The sequence below is a fragment of the Somniosus microcephalus genome, chromosome 1 (assembly GCF_052327205.1).
Source record: "Somniosus microcephalus isolate GS21.2 chromosome 1, FLI_Smic_1.0, whole genome shotgun sequence".
In the NCBI taxonomy this organism is placed as follows: domain Eukaryota; kingdom Metazoa; phylum Chordata; class Chondrichthyes; order Squaliformes; family Somniosidae; genus Somniosus; species Somniosus microcephalus.
Window position 1 is genome coordinate 452,188,472 of NC_140987.1, and position 18,676 is coordinate 452,207,147.

Here is an 18,676-nt window from a genome sequence, read left to right on the forward strand (position 1 = left end):
ATAGCATACAAGGCTACGGACCAAATGCTGGAATATGGGATTAGATTAGACAGGGCTTGATGGCCGGCGCGGACATGATGGGCCGAAGGGCCTCTATCCGTGCTGTATTACTCTATGACTCTATGACTCTTATGTTCCTCTGAAAGCAGGGGTTTAGAGGTCGAACGCGTGCGCGGGGGAGGCTGCGCATGCGCATCAAACGTAGGTTTTTTTTACAGGTTTTTCCATGAGGGTAAGTCTGCAGAATTTAGAAATGTAAGTGGTGAATTAATTAAAATTAAAACATTTTTTCCACAGGTTTATTATTTTTAAATACTTTAAAGCAAGTTAAGTTTATTTTTAGCCCCGTTAGAACATAAAATTAATTTTCAAAAATTTAAATTATTGTTTAAATTAGTTATTTCATGTAATTTATAGTTTATTTAAAAAATGTGATGTTTTTTAAAAATTTATTTTAAGGTTTAGTGCTATTTTGGGGCCGTAGTATTTAAAAGTCTTGACAGCACTTCCTGTCAAGACTTATGAATGGAGCATTCCCTGCTCCGATTGGCTCCCCATGGCCCACGTGATCCCAGGGGATGCATCGAACTCACTGCGTCCCTGGGATACGCAAGCACTGTGTGCCGGCAGCTGGACCAGGCCCTGGATCGGAACTCCACGGGGCCCTCCAGCTCAACGGCCGGCGTGTAAGGTAAGTGCAGGTCGGGGGCTTGCACCTGCGGGAAGCCCCCGACCCGAATTTCTGGGCCATTGTAATTGCTTGGTGTATCTATTGAAATCATATCTTCAAAGTCTTCTTGTTGTTATTATATTTACAATATGTAAATCAAAACCACTTTAACTGTGTGTTTACTTGTTTTCTAGCTATCTCAGTTGGTTGCATATTTAATCTTATGGTTCCTGTCTTATTTGATGTTACTTTTACAAAGGCACATGTTTTAATCAATATTTTATGTTCCTGTTCGACGTGTTGATTTTTAACACCTCACTTGGGTCTTCCATAGCGAACATAGCCTAGCGATCGAAAAAGGCAGACACAGGCAGACCAGGCTGCCAAGAGAAGACAGGATATGCTCTCACTGCAGTCAGGGAGTAGTGGAGACAGAGATGCACTTCCTCACAGCCTGTGGAAAATATCAGGGCATCAGGGAGAATTTCTACCAAAAATTCTCACAAATATGCCCTGAATTCAGAAATCTGAATGACAACCAAAAACTCCCATTCCTACTGGGGGAGGAGAGAAGCTGTGTAACACTGGTGGCACACTATGTTACAGCTTGCCATGAACAGAGGGACAACCAGTAAACTAAGAAAAGAGTATATATAAACAATGCAAATGTATATTTATACACTCAGGGATATACCTGTTTATACACTGTATGAATAGAACTGCGTTTATGTGTTCAACCATAAATGTATTTTGATGCTTTGGCAACATAAGATGTACCTTATCATGCCAATAAAGCGATTTGAATTGTGAATTGTGAATTGTGTTACACCCAAACTCTAGACTCTTTGGAAGCAAGTCTTTGCTTTTCAATAGGGTCTTAGTTTCTTGGTCAATATCCCTTTCCCATTTCAAAGCCTGTTTACAACTTTGTTATCAACTGATCTTATCTTAGAAGCCTGTATTTCTGTTCACAGCCGGTCTGCGGAGACTTGTGTCTTTTAAACCCAGTGTCTTTTATTAATAATATTAGAAATCTGTTCAGAGTATCGTGTATTTCTCTGAATCATGGCTATTCCTTTACACAGCAAGATCCCGCCCAATATTTAGTTTACAATTATACTCCAGTCATAGGGTTGGTGCGAAATGGTTTCACTTCATGTCAGCACTAAAGTGATGGTGGAAATTCAGAATCAGGGCCCCGAAGTGAAGCTTTGCTCTAGAGTTAAGTTGGGCCTTGACATTACAGGGGGTAATTTAACAAATATGCAATCCCGCCAATGATCTTCACCCACTGAGGGAAGGGGAGTGCTTATATTGAGAATTCAGGCGTAGAAGGCAGTGGGGCCTGCTGGATTTTGGAGAACTTACAATTTATACAGCGACTTTAACGTAGCAAAACGTCCCCAGGAGCTTCACAGGAGCATCGAGCAGACACAAAGGGCTAGATTTTTGTGGCGGCATCAGGCGGGGTTCCAGGCGTGTGGGGGGGGGAAATCCCGAATTTGGGGGTCTCGACACCATCCCGCCCAAAACCCCGCCCCACGTAAGTTTCAGGGGCTGCGGGTACCCGCCCCGCACTGGGACCTGCCGAAACCAGGCGGGAAGGGATTAGTGCCAATTAACTGCCTGTTATCAGGTAGTTAACAGGCAGTTTTAGCCTAATCCCTATTTTGAGGGGTTTTGTGTGGTTTTCCCGACGGCTCCAAACCACGCCAGGTTAGAGCAGGCAGGCCGTCGGGTTGAAGGAGTTGGAGGGGTCGTGATGTCGGTGCTCAGGTGAGTGATGGGTGCATGAGTGTAAAGGTAAGTGTGTTTGGTGTGTCTAAAGTGTGTAAAGAACTTTTACTTACCTGTACTTACCTTAACAGCCTTTCTTCCTGTAGCCGTCGGGAGCCCATCACTCAGCCGGTACTGAAAGCTGAACGGCTGCGATCTGTCAAAAGTGACAGCCTTCAGCTTTGAGTGCCGGTGAGAGTTCTAACTGAGTCTGTGCAGAATGACTCATGGTAGAACTCAGACTTTCAGTGTTTCACAGCTTGAAGCAGCTGTGAAACGCTGAAATTTCATCTGTCAAAAACTCTTGACAGATGAAATTGCAGTCTGTGACATCACCTGTTGCCGGGTGGCCCTTAATTGGCCTGCTGAGCCCACTGGGTGGGCTCAACAAGATCAATCAAGGGAAAATCGCGCGGATTGGCCGGACGTCGAAGTAGGCGGGTCAAAAACCCGAAAGGGGAAGTCCCGCCTTGTTCCCCACAGGTTCGGGAAGATCTACCCCAATGTGAATCCGAGTCACATAAGGAGATATTAGAACAGGTGGCCAAAAGCTTGGCCAAAGAGGTAAAAGAAAGAAAAAGAAAGACTTGTATTTCTGTAGCGCCTTTCACAACCACCGGATGTCCCAACGCGCTTTACAGCCAATGAAGCACTTTTTGAAGTGCAGTCACTGTTGTAATGTGGGAAACGCGGCAACCAATTTGCACACAGCAAGCTCCCACAAACAGCAATGTGAATAATGACCAGGTAATCTGTTTTAGTGATGTTGGTTGAGGGATAAATATTGGCCAGGACACCGGGGAGAATTCCCACTGCTCTTCTTAGAAATAGTGCTGTCAGATCTTCTACATCCACCTGAGAGGGCAGACGGGGGCCTCGGTTTAACGTCTCATCTGAAAGACGGCACCTCCGACAGTGCAGCACTCCCTCAGTATTGCACTGGAGTGTCATCCTAGCTTTATGTGCTCAAGTCCCTGGAGTGGGAACTTGAACCCACAACCTTCTGACTCAGAGGCGAGAGAGTGCTGCCCCACTGAGCCGCAGCTGACACTGCAGGTTTTGAAGGAGCGTCTTAAAGGAGGAGAGAGAGGCGGAGAGGCGGAGAGGTTCAGGGAGGGAATTCCAGAGCTTAGGGGACGAGACATCTGAAGGCACCATGGCCGCCAATGGTGGAGCGAAGGAAATTGGGGATGTGCAAAAAGGCCAGAATTGAAGGAGCGCAAAGATCTCAGAGGATATGCAGGAAAGGAAATCAATTTGCAATGACTACAATCGCAGTGCAAATTCAACTGTAATTAGCCATTTTGGGATTGGCATAATATCTTCTATCTGTGTATTTCCCATAATCTCCAGTATTTTTGTCTTTTCCCCCATCTGATTCTCAAACTGCTGTGGTTCAACCTGAAATCATGAAGAAACCGTTCAATTTAGATTAATATCCTGTTTGTTTAATTGACTTTCTCTGTTTAATTGCTCAAACCTTTCAGATCATCCTGGCATGCAATTAAGGAGAACCCACCGTACAGCAATATCAGGATTTCCTTACGGCTTCAGCAATAAAAATTCTGCACTCTGGTAAATATAACCGCAGGAGACATTGCTGAAGTGGAAACCATTAGCAAGTTCATCGTGCTGGTTGACGAGGAGCTTCGTAATGATGTCGCAGCACTTGATGCCTGCCTCAGGTGCAAAAATCGGCGGCAGGGGAATGCACTGAGAACCTATTGCATTGTTGGATTTACCTCAGGATGTTGCTCTCACGGTTACATTGTTTTTTTTAATTCATTCACGGGGTGTCGCCGGCAAAGCCAGCATTTATTGCCCATCCTCTAATTGCCCTCGAGATGGTGGTGGTGAGCCGCCTTCTTGACAACCGAGTGTCTCGCTAGGCCATGTCAGAGGGCAGTTAAAAGTCAACCAGCTTGCTATGGGCCTGGAGTCACCTATATGCCAGACCGGCTAAGAACAGCAAGGATTTCTTCCCGAAAGGACATTGGTGAACCAGAGCGGTTTTTAAGACAATCCCATAGTTTCACGCTCACCATTACTGACACTAAGGCCAAGGTTTTCCGAGTGGAGGCGGGTTGGAGTCGGGTTCGATGTTCGGCGGGTTCCGGTCCCGCTGCCGGTTTAATCCGCTCTGAAATAACGATTTTTGCTTAAGTTGGCTGATTAAGCCTGTCGTGCGCGCTACCTGGCCCAATGAGTGGGTTCGGGTCTGCTGCTTGCCTTTTTCAGCCAGCTGCATTTAAGGGGCCCATGCAGCCTTGTTGTTGATCAATCCTATTCTGCTGCTTCTCGGTGTAGCACATCGCAAAATGATTGCTTCAAGACCAAAGGCATCTCCCAGATTTGATGGTGACTCCCTTCGTGCTCTTGTGGAGGGAGTGAGAGGGCGCCAAGAGGTTCTGTTCCCCTCCAATGGATGGAGGAAGCCTCCTCAGCAAACCAAGGCAGCCTGGCTGCAAATTGCTAAGGTGTGCACCAGGTCTTTGTGTTCACGCACCTGGGTTCAGTGCAGGGAAAGGTTCAATGATCTGCTACGCACAGCAAAAGTGAGTATAACATCACACTTACCTTCAATCTGCTCCCCATCTCCTCTCATCACCAGCACTCTGCATTGTCAACCTACACCTGCACATCCCACTTTACCCTTAAATCCCTTGCACCCTTAACCATCCCCCTCTCTCTCTGTACAGAATCACTTCACCATTCTACTATGCAGCCCTCACACTTGCTCTCAATGTTATGCAATGACAACAAATAACAACACACAGGGAGGGCCCTTGGTATTGGCACCTAACTCCATCTTTGTCTCCCTCTAAGCAACTATGCTATGGATTCTGTACACTCACTCCAACATTCTCGCTCAAACTCCACTTGCCTCCCTCATTACAGGAAAAGAGAGCCCACAATAAGAGGGAGAGGGGCAGGACAGGAGGAGGGCCACCTTCCATTGCCCACATGACCACCGCTGAGGAGGCTGCTCTCGACATCCTAGGAGGTACTGAGGATCTGGAAGTGGGGGATGGTCAGATGGGCACAGTAGAGAAAGCTGGTGACAGGATAGATTTGCAGCCCTCTCATTTAGATTGCATGAGTGACTGATATGGCATCTGATGTTCATACAGATTGAGTTCTGATCATCTGCACAATGGAATGTGATTGCTATGTTAATATCACATGTCTAACTCATGCCTTTACTCCCCCACAGGACCATCGAGAGCTCCCCTCCCCACTGACCAGGAGGAAGAACCGGAAGACTCCTCAGAGGAAGCTGCAGCCTCTGAGGGCGCAGTGGCAGCAGGAATGAGCACACCCAGCACCAGCGCAGAGACACACACATCGGTGGGTCATTCGTGAGATAGATTAGTGTTGTCAGCTGTTGTACGAGGCCCCTTGGGTCGGAGCGATCATAATATGATCGAATTCTTCATTAAAATGGAGAATGAAGTAGTTGACTTGGATACAAGGGTCCTCAATTTAAATAAAGGAAACTACAATGGTCTGAGGAGCGAGTTGGGTAGGATTGATTGGGGAATGGCACTCAAAGGGTTGACGGTGGATAGGCAATGGCAAACATTCAAAGACCGAATGGATGAGCTACAGAATTTGTTCATCCCAGTTTGGCATAAAAATAAAACAAAAAAGGTGACTCAATCGTGGCTAACAAGGGAAATTAGGGATAACATAAGATCCAAGGAGAGGACATATAAATTGGCTAGAAAAAGCAATAATCCTGAGGATTGGGAGCAGTTTAGGAGTCAACAAAGGAGGACAAAGGAATTAATTAAGAAAGGGAACATAGAATATGAGAGTAAGCTAGCAGCAAACATCAAAACTGACTGTAAAAGCTTTTATAGATATGTGAAGAGAAAAAGATTGGTGAAGTCAAGCGCAGGTCCCTTGCAGTCAGAATCAGGGGAATTTATAATGGGAAACAAGAAAATGGCAGACCAACTAAATACATACTTTGGTTCTGCCTTCACAAAGGAGGACACAAATAACCTCCCAGAGATGCCGGGGAACATAGGGTCTGATGAAAGGGTGGAACTGAAAGAAATCAGTATTTGTAGGGAAGTGGTGTTAGGAAAATTGATGGGACTGAAGGCCGATAAATCACCAGGGCCTGATGGTCTACATCCCAGGGTACTTAAGGAAGTGGCCCTAGAGATAGTAGATGCATTGCTGGTCATCTTCCAGAACTCGATAGACTGGAATGGTACCCATGGATTGAAGGGTAGCTAATGTTACCCCACTATTCAAAAAAGGTGGTAGAGAAAAAGCGGGGAATTATAGACTGGTAAGCCTGACATCGGTAGTGGGGAAAATGCTAGAGTCTATTATAAAAGATGTAATAACAGAGCACTTGGAAAGCAGTGACAGGGTCGGACAAAGTCAACATGGATTTACAAAAGGTAAATCATGCTTGACTAATCTACTGGAATTTTTTGAGGATGTAACTGGTAAAATAGATAAGGGAGAACCAGTGGATGTGGTGTATTTGGACTTTCAGAAGGCTTTCGATAAGGTCCCACATAAGAGATTAGCATGCAAAATTAAGGCACATGGGTTGGGGGCAAGGTATTGACTTGGATAGAGAACTGGTTGGCGGACAGAAAGCAAAGAGTTGGAATAAACAGGTCATTTTCCGAGTGGCAGGCAGTGACTGGTGGGGTACCGCAAGGATCGGTCCTAGGACCCCAGCTGTTCACAATATATATTAATGATCTGGACGAGGGAATTGGATGTAATGTCTCCAAATTTGCAGACAACACAAAGCTTGGTGGGAGGGTAAGCTGTGAGGAGGATGTCGTGAAACTCCAGTACGATTTGGACAGGTTGGGTGATTGGGCAGAAACATGGCAAATGCACTATAACGTGGATAAATGTGAGGTTATCCACTTTGGTGGCAAAAACAGGAAGGCAGATTATTATTTGAATGGCAATGGATTGGGAGAAGGGGAAGTGCAAAGAGACCTGGGTGTTATTGTGCACCAGTCACTGAAGGTAAGCATGCAGGTGCAGCAGGCGGTTAAGAAGGCAAATGGTATGTTGGCCTTCGTAGCAAGAGGGTTCGAGTACAGGAACAAGGATGTCTTGCTACAGTTGTACAGGGCTTTGGTGAGACCACACCTTGAGTATTGTGTGCAGTTTTGGTCACCTTACCTGAGGAAGAACATTCTTGCCATGGAGGGAGTGCAGCGAAGATTCACCAGGCTGATACCTGGGATGGCAGGAATGACGTATGAGGAGAGATTGTGTCGATTGGGCTTATACTCACTGGAGTTTAGAAGATTGAGAGGGGATCTCATCGAAACCTATAAAATTCTGTCAGGTCTGGACAGACTAGATGCAGGAAGGATGTTTCTGATGGCCGGGGAGTCCAGAACCAGGGGTCATAGTCTAAGGATAAGGGGTAAGCCATTTAGGACTGAAATGAGGAGGAATTTCTTCACCCAGAGAGTGGTGAACCTGTGGAATTCTCTGCCACAGAGGGCGGTGGAGACCAGTTCATTAAATATATTCAAGAAAGAGTTGGATATATTTCTTGAGGCTAAAGGGATCAAGGGATATGGGGAGAAGGCAGGTACAGGGTACTGAATTTGGATGATCAGCCATGATCTCATTGAATGGCAGAGCAGGCTCGAAGGGCCGAATGGCCTACTCCTGCTCCTATCTTCTATGTTTCTATGTTTCTATGACAGCTCACCAGTGAGCATCAGCAGGTAGTGGAGACAGGGAGAGTCCTCGTCGGAGGTCGTACGGTGCTCCTAGCTCTGCTCAGCTGCATGTGGACCCTGTGCCTCTGGGGCCGTCCAGAAAGAGAGCGGTGCTGGAACTTCACAACAATTGCATGAGTCTCTGACAAGTTTTGCATCCATGGTAACTGTGAGTGTGCAGAGAACGGAGGAGGCCATCTCAAACATAAGCAATCCCATGGTGGAGACAATGGCGCAAAAACGTGCCACCATGGAGAGGGTGGCAACCTCCTTGGAGGACATAAGTCGCCAGACTCAACAGAACATGGTGACTCTCCTAAATAGATGGTCTGCTATGGAGGATAGATGGGCATCTATTGAGGAGAGGCAACAGAGGTACATGGACGTCCCCGTTATGAGGACTATCATTACAGAGATGGGTCCTCATGGACCCACTGATGTGCAGCAAGGTGCTCTCCAGCTATTTGCTAGCAGTGAAGTGTGGGGGACCCATGAGAGGGATGTTGGTGGTCGACAACAAGGAAGTGTGGGCTCTTCTCCAAGCGCTCACACTCCCATGCCACTGTGGAGCCCTCGGTCAGAGCCACAGATTCCTCATCCAACTGAGATGGGCGTCTCAGCCCCTGCACAGCCACAGGAGGAGCAGACTGTTGCCGAGCCCTCCCAGGCTCCCAAACCCAGAGGACGCCCGCCAAAGGTGTCGAAGCAGGAGCAGCATGAAAGTGAGCAAGGTGCCTCCACATCTGCTGAAGCCACAGGGGAGGCATCACGTAGAAGCACGCGTAAAAGTAATTTAGCACACAAATAGTCACAAGGGTAGTCACTTGGGTGTTTTGATGTAATACAAATTGATGATTATCATCGTCATTTCAATTGTAAAAAGAAATGCGATGGCAAACATTCAAAGAGTTGGCCTATGTGTGCCCAGAAATGGAAATGTCACAGTGAGGTGTCAGGGCACCTTTCACCTGTAATGATGGTGGTGAGAGTGATAGGAACCCACAGTTTATTGTACAGATGCTGTATGGTGTGTTAAGAAGGTGGCAGCCACATGTGTTTGCTTCATAAACTAAGTGAATCTGGCATGGATTAGTGCATCCCTTGCATCATGGCCAGCAATGTGCTTGCATGCTGGTGGAACTGGCACATCCGCCTCCGCAAGATCTTCCTCCTCCTCTTCCTCCTCCTCCTCCTCTGAGGAGGCTGTGCACTGAGCCACTTGTTCCTCAGGCAGCGGTAAGCCACGCTGCTGTGCGATGTTGTGCAGTTCATAGCAGACCACAATGTTTCTGGACACCCTGGCTGGTGAATACTGTAGGGCTCCACCTGATCTGTCCAGGCATCTGAATCGCATTTTGAGCAAGCCAATTGTTTGCTTGATGATGCCTCTGGTGGAAATGTGGCTGGAGTTGTACTGCCCCTCAGTTTCGTTTGATGGCCTCCTCAACAGCGTCATTAGCCACATCTCCAGGAGATAGCCCTCGTCTCCAAGTAGCCATCCGAAAAGTTGTAGTTGGCAGATTGAAGAGCTGAGGCACAGTGGACTGCCGCAGGATGAACGAGTCATGGCAATTGGCAGGGACCTTGGTGCAAACATGCATAATGTTCTTCCTGTGGTTACACACCAGCTGGACGTTAAGGGAGTGGAAGCCCTGCGGTTCACAAATACAGCTTGGTTGTGATGGGGTACCCTAATAGCCAGATAGAAAGGAACTTTTCCCCTTAGTAGAGGGGTCAATAACCAGGGGGCATAGTTTCAAGGTAAGGGGCAGGAGGTTTAGAGGGGATTTGAGGAAAAACTTTTTCACCCAGAGGGTGGTTGGAATCTGGAACTCACTGCCTGAAAGGGTGGTAGAGGCAGGAACCCTCACAGCATTCAAGAAACATTTAGATGAGCACTTGAAACGCAATAGCATACAAGGCTACGGACCAAGTGCTGGAAAATGGGATTAGAATAGACAGGGCTTGATGGCCGGCGCGGGCACGATGGGCCAAAGGGCCTCTTCTGTGCTGTATAACTCTATGACTCTGTGACACATGTGTGAAGCCTACGACACCCTGCACCCTTGGCAAGCCTGCCATATTTGCAAAGCCAACAGCACGCACGGTTACACTTGCTTCAGAAGTGGATGTAATTGTGCGCCTTTGCAAACAGGGCATCGGTAACTTGCGTGATGCAGGTGTGTGCGGCCAACTGGGAGATGCCGCTGGTGTCTGTTGATGATCCCTGGAAGGACCCTGAAGCAAAAAATGGAGTGCGGTGGTGACTTTGACAGCCACTGGTAAGGAGTGCCCACCCGCTCCTTTGGGCTCCAGGTGTTGGTGCAGCATTGCGTAGATGTCAGCGACTACCTCTTGTGAAAGTCTCAGCCTCCTTTGGCACTGTTGCTCAGTCATGTTGAGGAAGCTCATCCTCTTCCTGTAAACTCTGTGTTGGGGGTATCTCCTGCGGCGAGGTGCAGCCCTGCACTGATGCCCTCTGCCCTGTGCAGCATCAGGTGGATGAGGAGGAGGTTGGCACTCCTGTTGTTGCTGCTGCTCGTGTGCCTGGTTCTGCTGCTGCCATGGCTGCTCTTCCTCTGATTCTGAGGACCAGGAAGAGAGGGTATATATGGTTCCCATTCTGCTGGTATATATCTCAGTTGAGGAAGAGATGTTATAAGCACTCAGTCAATGCGGGGAGACGATATTCCAAGGAGGTCTCAGTGCATATGGATCTCAGCTTAACCACTTACAAGCTCAATAGACCTGCAAAAAGTGTTCAAACACCTCAAACACAAAGTTCTGCCATCTGGAAGTCAGCCATGTTACAGGTCCGCTTTTATTCTGCAGGTGCAGCTGTTAAGAATTCCCGTAGTTGCTGAACCCGACACAATCAGCTGGCGTGTTTTGCAAACTGCGTGGAACACGCTGAAATTGTCGTAAAATGGGAAGAGCCTGCTAAAATGGGATTATGTAGGCAGTTATCAAGCTGTTGACTGCCTTAAGTGCCTCTCCCGCCGCTTGGTGTTGGGTCTGATCAGGACTCCCAGACCCGACACTTTGCAAAGTTGCTTGGAGGCGGGTTGATGGCAGGTTCGGAACCCGCCGTCAATCAAACTGACTTTAACCTTTGACCTGCCTCCAAACCCGCCCTCTGAGCGCCAGCAAAATCACGTACTAACTTTTTATTCCAGATTTATTTAATTAACTGAAGGTAAATTCCCCATCCTGTGCAGTATTTGAACTACATGTTTACAGAACATCAGTCCAGGCCTCCGGGTTATTAGTCCAGTAACATAACCACCATGCTACTGTTCCTGTTATGGTGTCAGTTGTGGTTCAGTGGGCAACACTCTTGCCTGAGTCAGAAGGTTTTGGTTTCTCCAGAGACATGATCCAAGCCAACACTCCCAGTACTGTACTGAGGGAGTGCTGCATTGTCGGAGGTGCCTTCTTTCGGATGAGATGTTAAACCGAGGCAACAACAGAAAATGCAGGAAAAACTCAGCAGGCCAGGCAACCTCCGTGGAGAGAGAAATAGAGTCAATGTTTCGGGTCGAAACCCTTCGATAGAACTGAGAGAAAAAGGCAGGAAATGAAACAAAAGGCAGTTTGGGGGCTGGGAAATGGGGGAGGGGATGAAAGAAGAGACATTAAGAGATATTCAAGGGGAGACGAGATGGTAATAGGACAGGTAAAGAAACAGACAATGGCTCTAGATGAAGTGTGAAATGCGCTGGCAGAGTGAGAGACAGCTGCCTTGTGGGAGAGAGAGGAAAAAAGGAAAAGGCACAAACCGAAAGTGTGGATAAAAATATAAAAATGTAATGGGGGCCGAGGTTATGATCTGAAATTGTTGAACTCGATATTGAGTCCAGAAGGCTGTAAAGTGCCTAATCGGAAGATGAGGTGCTGTTCCTTGAGTTTACGCTGAGCTTCCGTGGAACAATGCAAGAGGCCGCAGATGGTGAGGTCTGAGTGGGAATGGAGCGGTGAATTGAAATGACAGGCAACCGGAAGCTCGGGGTCACCCTTACGGACTGAACGGAGGTGTTCCGCAAAGCAGTCACCCAATTTGCGTTTGGTCTCCCCAATGTAGAGGAGACCACATCGTGAGCAGCGAATACAGTATACTAGATTGCAAGAAGTACAAGTAAATTGCTGTTTCACCTGGAAGGGGTGTTTGGGGCCCTGGACAGTGGGAAGGGGGGAGGTATAAGGGCAGGTGTTGCATCTCCTGTGCTTGCACGGGAAGGTGTCGGGTGAAGAGGAAGTGGTGTTGGGGGTGATAGAGGAGTGGACTAGAGTGTCTCGGAGGGAGCGGTCCCTATGGAATGCTGAAAGAGGAGGGGTGGGGAAGATACGTTTGGTGGTGGGATCACGTTGGATGTGGCGGAAATGGCGGAGGATGATCCGTTGAATGTGGAGGCTGGTGGGGTGAAAGGTGAGGACAAGGGGAACCCTATCATGGTTCCGGGAGGGAGTGGCAGGAGTGAGGGCAGAAGTGCGTGAGTTAGAATGGACACTGTCAAGGGCCGTGTCAACCACGGTAGAGGAGAATCTTCGGTTGAGGAAAAAGGAAGACACGTCGGAAGCACCGGTGTGGAAGGTGGCATCGCCGGAGCAGATGTGGCGGAGACGGAGAAACTGGGAGAATGGAATAGAGTCAATACAGGAGGTGGGGTGAGAGGAAGTGTAGTCCAGGTAGCTGTGGGAGTCAGTGGGCTTGTAGTGAATGTTGGTCAATAACCTATCCCCAGAGATGGAGATGGAGAAGTCGAGGAAGGGAAGGGAACAGTCGGAGATGGACCATGTGAAGGCGAGGGAAGGGTGGAAATTGGAGGCAAAGTGAATGAAATAGTCTAGTTCAGGGCGAGAGCAGGAAACGGCACCGATACAGTCATCAATGTACCAGAAAAAGAGGTGAGGGAGGGGACCCGAGTAGGACTGGAACAAAGAGTGTTCCACATAGCCCACGAAAAGGCAGGCATAGCTAGGGCCCATGCGGGTACCCATAGCAGCATTTTTAATTTGGAGGAAATGAGTGGAGTCAAAGGAAAAGTTGTTCAATGTGAGAACAAGTTTAGCCAGGCGGAGGAGGGTAGCGGTGGATGGGGACTGGTTGGCCTCTGTTCAAGGAAGAAGCGGAGCGCCCTCAGGCCATCCTGGTGGAGGATGGAGGTGTAGAGGGATTGTACGTCCATGGTGAAAAGGAAGCAGCTGGGGCCAGGAAACTGGAAACTGTTAAAGTGGCGGAGGGCGTCAGAAGAGTCGCGGATGTAGGTGGGAAGAGACTGGACAAGGGGAGAAAAGATAGAGTCGAGATAGGAAGAGATAAGTTCCGTGGGGCAAGAACAGGCTGAAACGATGGGTCTACCAGGGCAGTCCTGTTTGTGGATCTTGGGATCTGTTTCATTTCCTGCCTTTTTTTCTCAGTCTGTAGAAGGGTTTCGACCCGAAACGTTGACTCTGTTTCTCTCTCCATGGATGTTGCCTGGCCTGCTGAGTTTTTCCAGCGTTTTCTATTGTTATTTCGGATTTCCTGCATCCGCAGTATTTTGCTATCGTGTTAAACCGAGGACCCGTCTGCTCTCAGGGTTAATGTAAAAGAGCCCCGGCACTAAAAGAAAGAGGCAGAAATATTGGCCAGGACACCAGGGATAATTCCCCTGCTCTCCCTCGAAATAGTGCCGTGGGATCTTTTACATCCACCTGAGAGGGCAGACGGGGCCTTGATTTAACGTCTCATCTGAAAGACAGCACCTCTGACAGTGCAGCACTCCCTCGTACTGCAAGCCTCGGTTTAGGTGCTGCGTGTCTCTGGAGTGAACCCCCAACCTTCTGACTCAGAGGTGAGTGTGCTACCCACTGAGCTACGGCTGACACTAGTTTGAAGAAGAGCAGGGGAGTTCTCCCATGTTCATCTGTTCTGATGAAAGGGTCTTGGACCTGAAACGTTAACTCTGTTTCTCTCTCCACAGATGTTGCCTGACCCGCTGAGTATTTCCAGCATTCTCTGTTTTTATTTGAGTTCTCCCCGGTGTCCTGGCCAATATTTATCCCTAAACCAACATCACTTAAAACAGATTATCTGGTCATTATCACATTGCTGTTTGTGGGAGCTTGCTGTGCGCTAATTGGCTGCCCTGTTTCGTAGATTACAACAGTGACTCCACTTCAAAAGGACTTCATTAGTTGTAAAGCACTTTGGGACATCCTGAGGTCGTGAAAGGCGCTATAATAGTAAATAAATTCACACAACATTATTTTGTTGTTGCTTGTACTGAACTTGTCTTCCTTCTGATGCCCAGGATGTTGCTACACCAGGCTTGTATTTGCAGACTCTTGACTATTGATCAGTTAGTGGGAGCTTGCTGTGCGCAAATTGGCTGCTGCATTTCATTCATTCAGGCAGAGAGTGGAGGTTCCATTGTATATACAGTGTGCTGGTGAAGCACTGCAAAGTAATTTTGATAATTAAATGGCCTCACTTACTCAATTGGATCTGCTATACATGAAGAGAAGGCAACTCCTTGAGCACCTGCTTCATAATGGATTGGGTGCATTAAGTATGCGCTGTGCATGCCCCTATCTTCCTTTGTGCAATGCTTCCCTCTGTACATTGAATCAGGAATTGCCTATTAACAAACACACCCAGGGAGGCATAGCTGATTAAATCATCTCGCCGCCCCCCTCTGCACGATAGGACAGGCATTGCCAATTAGCGACCATACCTGTGGGCATTGCTAATTGAATCACCCTGCTGACTTGTGAAGTCACCTTCCTCGCCCTTCTAGAAATAGGCAGAGCTAAAACATTCTCACCATCGCTTGACTATTTCTCTGAGTCACAAAAGAATGCCACGTTAAACTACTTTATATGTGAACTAAAAGTACATGCTGAATTCACTGGGGGGTGGGGGTGGGGTGGGGGGGGGTAAGTTGGGCTTTGGGCGATCATGTAAAACAGGCGAGGGTCGATTGAAATGAAAATGGGGAGAGGTGCATAACAGGCGGCTGTGCCAATATCGTCTGTTTCACACTATCGCACCGAATCACAATTAACCCCTCTGGTTTTTGTTACATCTTGCTTGTTAATCGACAATGATCATTAACATAGCAAATTGACCGAACAATAGACAAAAAGGTAGTCATTTAAGCTATGCCTTACCGTGATTAACTTATTGCGCGTGCGCTAGTTTGCACCATCATGCAGTGGTTCTATATGGTATTTGACTAATAGTTAGTTCAGGATTCAGCACACTCGAGCATAAACTAACGTGCTGGCCTAGAAATTCAATGGCGGTGTGCCCGTTTCGCAGACGCGAAATGGACACCTTAGCGTCCAATATGGCAGGCAGGAAGCGCTTGCTCATTATGAGCCAGAAATGCGCCATATTGGTAAAGGCAAAACATTAAGGCCGTGATTTGTCCGGTCGATGCGGCTTGGGGGCGGGACAGCTGCCTTCCGGGTTCCACTCCTGACCCCAATGACTGTCCGGCGCACAGACGCGATTTTGCGTCAATTGGCCTTTATAAGCCGGCCAATTAAGAGGAAGCCGGCTCTCCAGTGATTCCCTCCTTATGCTAGAACAGATGGCAGCTGCAGGTGAGGTTACAGAAGCGATCTGTCACTGGTGAGAAAGATTCTCCCAATGAGGTGGAACTAGACAGCCAATTCAAAACTTGTCACCTACAGGGAAGTCTAAATACATTAAAAATGATTTTCCCAACATTTTCTTACCTGTGAGACTCACCAGTGCACCACTGAATCGTTCACACCACTTCTGCAGCTGTCATCAATGAAGAACCAGTACAGCAGACTCACAACACGCCACACTTACCTGGATGTCGGGAAGCCCGCAGTAGACCTGTCAAAATTGCAAAAAGCCTCTTAACAGCCTGTTAACAACCTGTTAACAAGCAGTTAAGTGGCTATAACCCTCTTCCCGCCGCTAGGTGTCGGGTCCCTGTGCAAATTGGAGACCCGAAACCTGGGAAGATTGTCTGGAGGTGGCTTGTCAGCCGGTTTCCAACCCGCTGTCAATCTTTGCGATTTTGGCAGATGTCCTGCCTCCAAACCCGCCCCCTGAGCGCCGGCAAACTTCCCCCCTAAGAGTCCAGGGCCCACACCTGAAACTGGCTTTAACAACCTTACACATTGAGATAAGCGGGCTAGTGCCTATTTGGGGCCCCTCTACCATATTGGGTTGCCCTGAGGCAATGCTCAGTTAAACCAGGCCATCATGCAGCCTAACAGGGGGCCCTTAAAGGGACTTCCGCGGGCCACAACCAACAAGGTAAGTATTTACAATACATTTACCTGAATGTTTCTCCCGGCTCGCTATTCAAACCACAGGAGCCACTGCCAGCCACTGCTGCCACACCAATCGCGACCTCATCCCACCCCAATCGTGACATCGAACACACCACATCCCGTCGATCTCCGCCGTTACCTCCCCTCTCCCTGTCCCCTTTAAGAACTTACCCGAGGGCAGCTGCCGGCGGTGCCAAGGCTCGAGCCATGCCGCCTCTTCTCCAGGGAGTTGCCCGGGAGGGTACAGCCCATTTGATGTCTGCAGCTCACCGGCTCAAAGATAACGAGGCTCAAGGACCAACATTAGGTGTGCCTTGGGCCTGTCCATTCAGGTACAGGGCCCCTGTGCACCCGTTTTTCAGCACTAACTAATTTTTCCTCATTTATGTCCACGCAGAAGTAAAAAATATTAAACTTGCAGTTTATACTTGTAAGTGCTTAAAATAGATTGTATTGATAGAGTATCAGTTAGATTGTATTGATTGTATTGATAGGGTATCAGTTAGAATGTATTGATTGTATTGATAGGGTATCAGTTAGATTGTATTGATTGTATTGATCGTGTATCAGTTAGATTGTATTGATTGTATTGATAGGGTATCAGTTAGATTGTATTGATTGTATTGATAGGGTATCAGTTAGATTGTATTGATTGTATTGATAGGGTATCAGTTAGATTGTATTGATTGTATTGATAGGGTATCAGTTAGACTGTATTGTTATGGCAGGGCAGTTTGTGTGTCTGGACTGCAGTATGTGGGAGTCTGTGGACGGCGAGACTGTCCCGAGCGAACATGTCTGCAGAAGCTGTCTCCATCTCGAATCTCTCCGGCTCAGAGTCATTGAGCTGGAGTGCGAGTTGTAGACACTCCGACACATATGGGAGGGGGAAGAATTTTTGGGCAGTTTTATCCAGAATACAGTCACACCCCAGAGGAAAGCAGAAGTTCAGAAAAGGGAGGGTGTGACTGTTAGGGAGATGGGTAGCGGGGATATAGGAGAGGTTGAGAAGGAGGTCCTGCAGACAGTGATCCTGTCCAACATGTACGATGTACTCGCTACCTGTGAGGACAAGGAGAAAGATTGCAGGGAGGACAGCCACAATGCAAACCAAGGCATCGTGGCTCAGAAGGCTGTCCAAGAGGGGGAAGAACTGAATAGAAATGTGGCAGTGATAGAGGACTCTATAATTAGGGTTACAGATAGCCTCCTCTGCAAACAAGAACGAGAATCCCGAAGGGTGTGTTGCCTACCAGGGGAAGGGATATCTCACGGCAGCTGGAGAGAAATTTGGAAAGGGAAGGGGGTAAATCGAGTTGGCGTGGTCAATGTTGGAACAAATAATATAGGTAGGAACAGGGAGGAAGTCCTGCTGAAAGAGTTTCAGGAGTTAGGATCTAAATTATAAAGCAGGAACTCGAGGGTAATAATCTCTGGATTATTGCCCAAGCCACATGCAAATTGGCATAGAGGCAGACAGATCAAGAGAATTAACACGTGACTAAAGGGCTGGTGTGGGAAAGAGGGGTTCTTTTTCATGGGACACTGGCACCAGTTCTGGGACAGGAAGAAGCTTTACCTATGGGAATGGCTCCACCTGAACCGGGATGGGACACATTACCTAGCGAACAACAACTTGTATTTATATAGCACCTTTAACGTAGTAAAACGTCCCAAAGTGCTGCACAGGAGTATATTAAGACAAAAAATTTGACACCGAGCCACATAAGGATAAATTAGGGCAGGTGACCAAAAGCTTGGTCAAAGAGGTAGGTTTTAAGGAGCGTCTTAAAGGAGGAAAGAGAGGTAGCGAGGCGGAGAGGTTTAGGCAGGGAATTCCAGAGCTTAGGGCTCAGGCAACAGAAGGCACGGCCGCCAATTTGAGTGATTATAATCAGGGATGCTCAAGAGGGCAGAATTAGAGGAGCGCAGATATCTCAGGGGGTCGTGAGGCTGAAGGAGATAACAGAGATAGGGAGGGGCGAGGCTATGGAGGGATTTGAGAAGGATGAGAAGGGTAAATAGGGAAGTGGCAAAGGCTTTAAACTAGGAAGATGGGGGGAGGGATCTACAAGAAACATAACCAGCCTAAATATAAACAAAACAGGAAAAGAGAGCATGGGAAAGAATAAAGTAAGGGTGGACATTGATGGCAAGTGAATAAATAGAGTTATAGAACAGAAGTCTAAAAAGATGGTTAAACATAAAG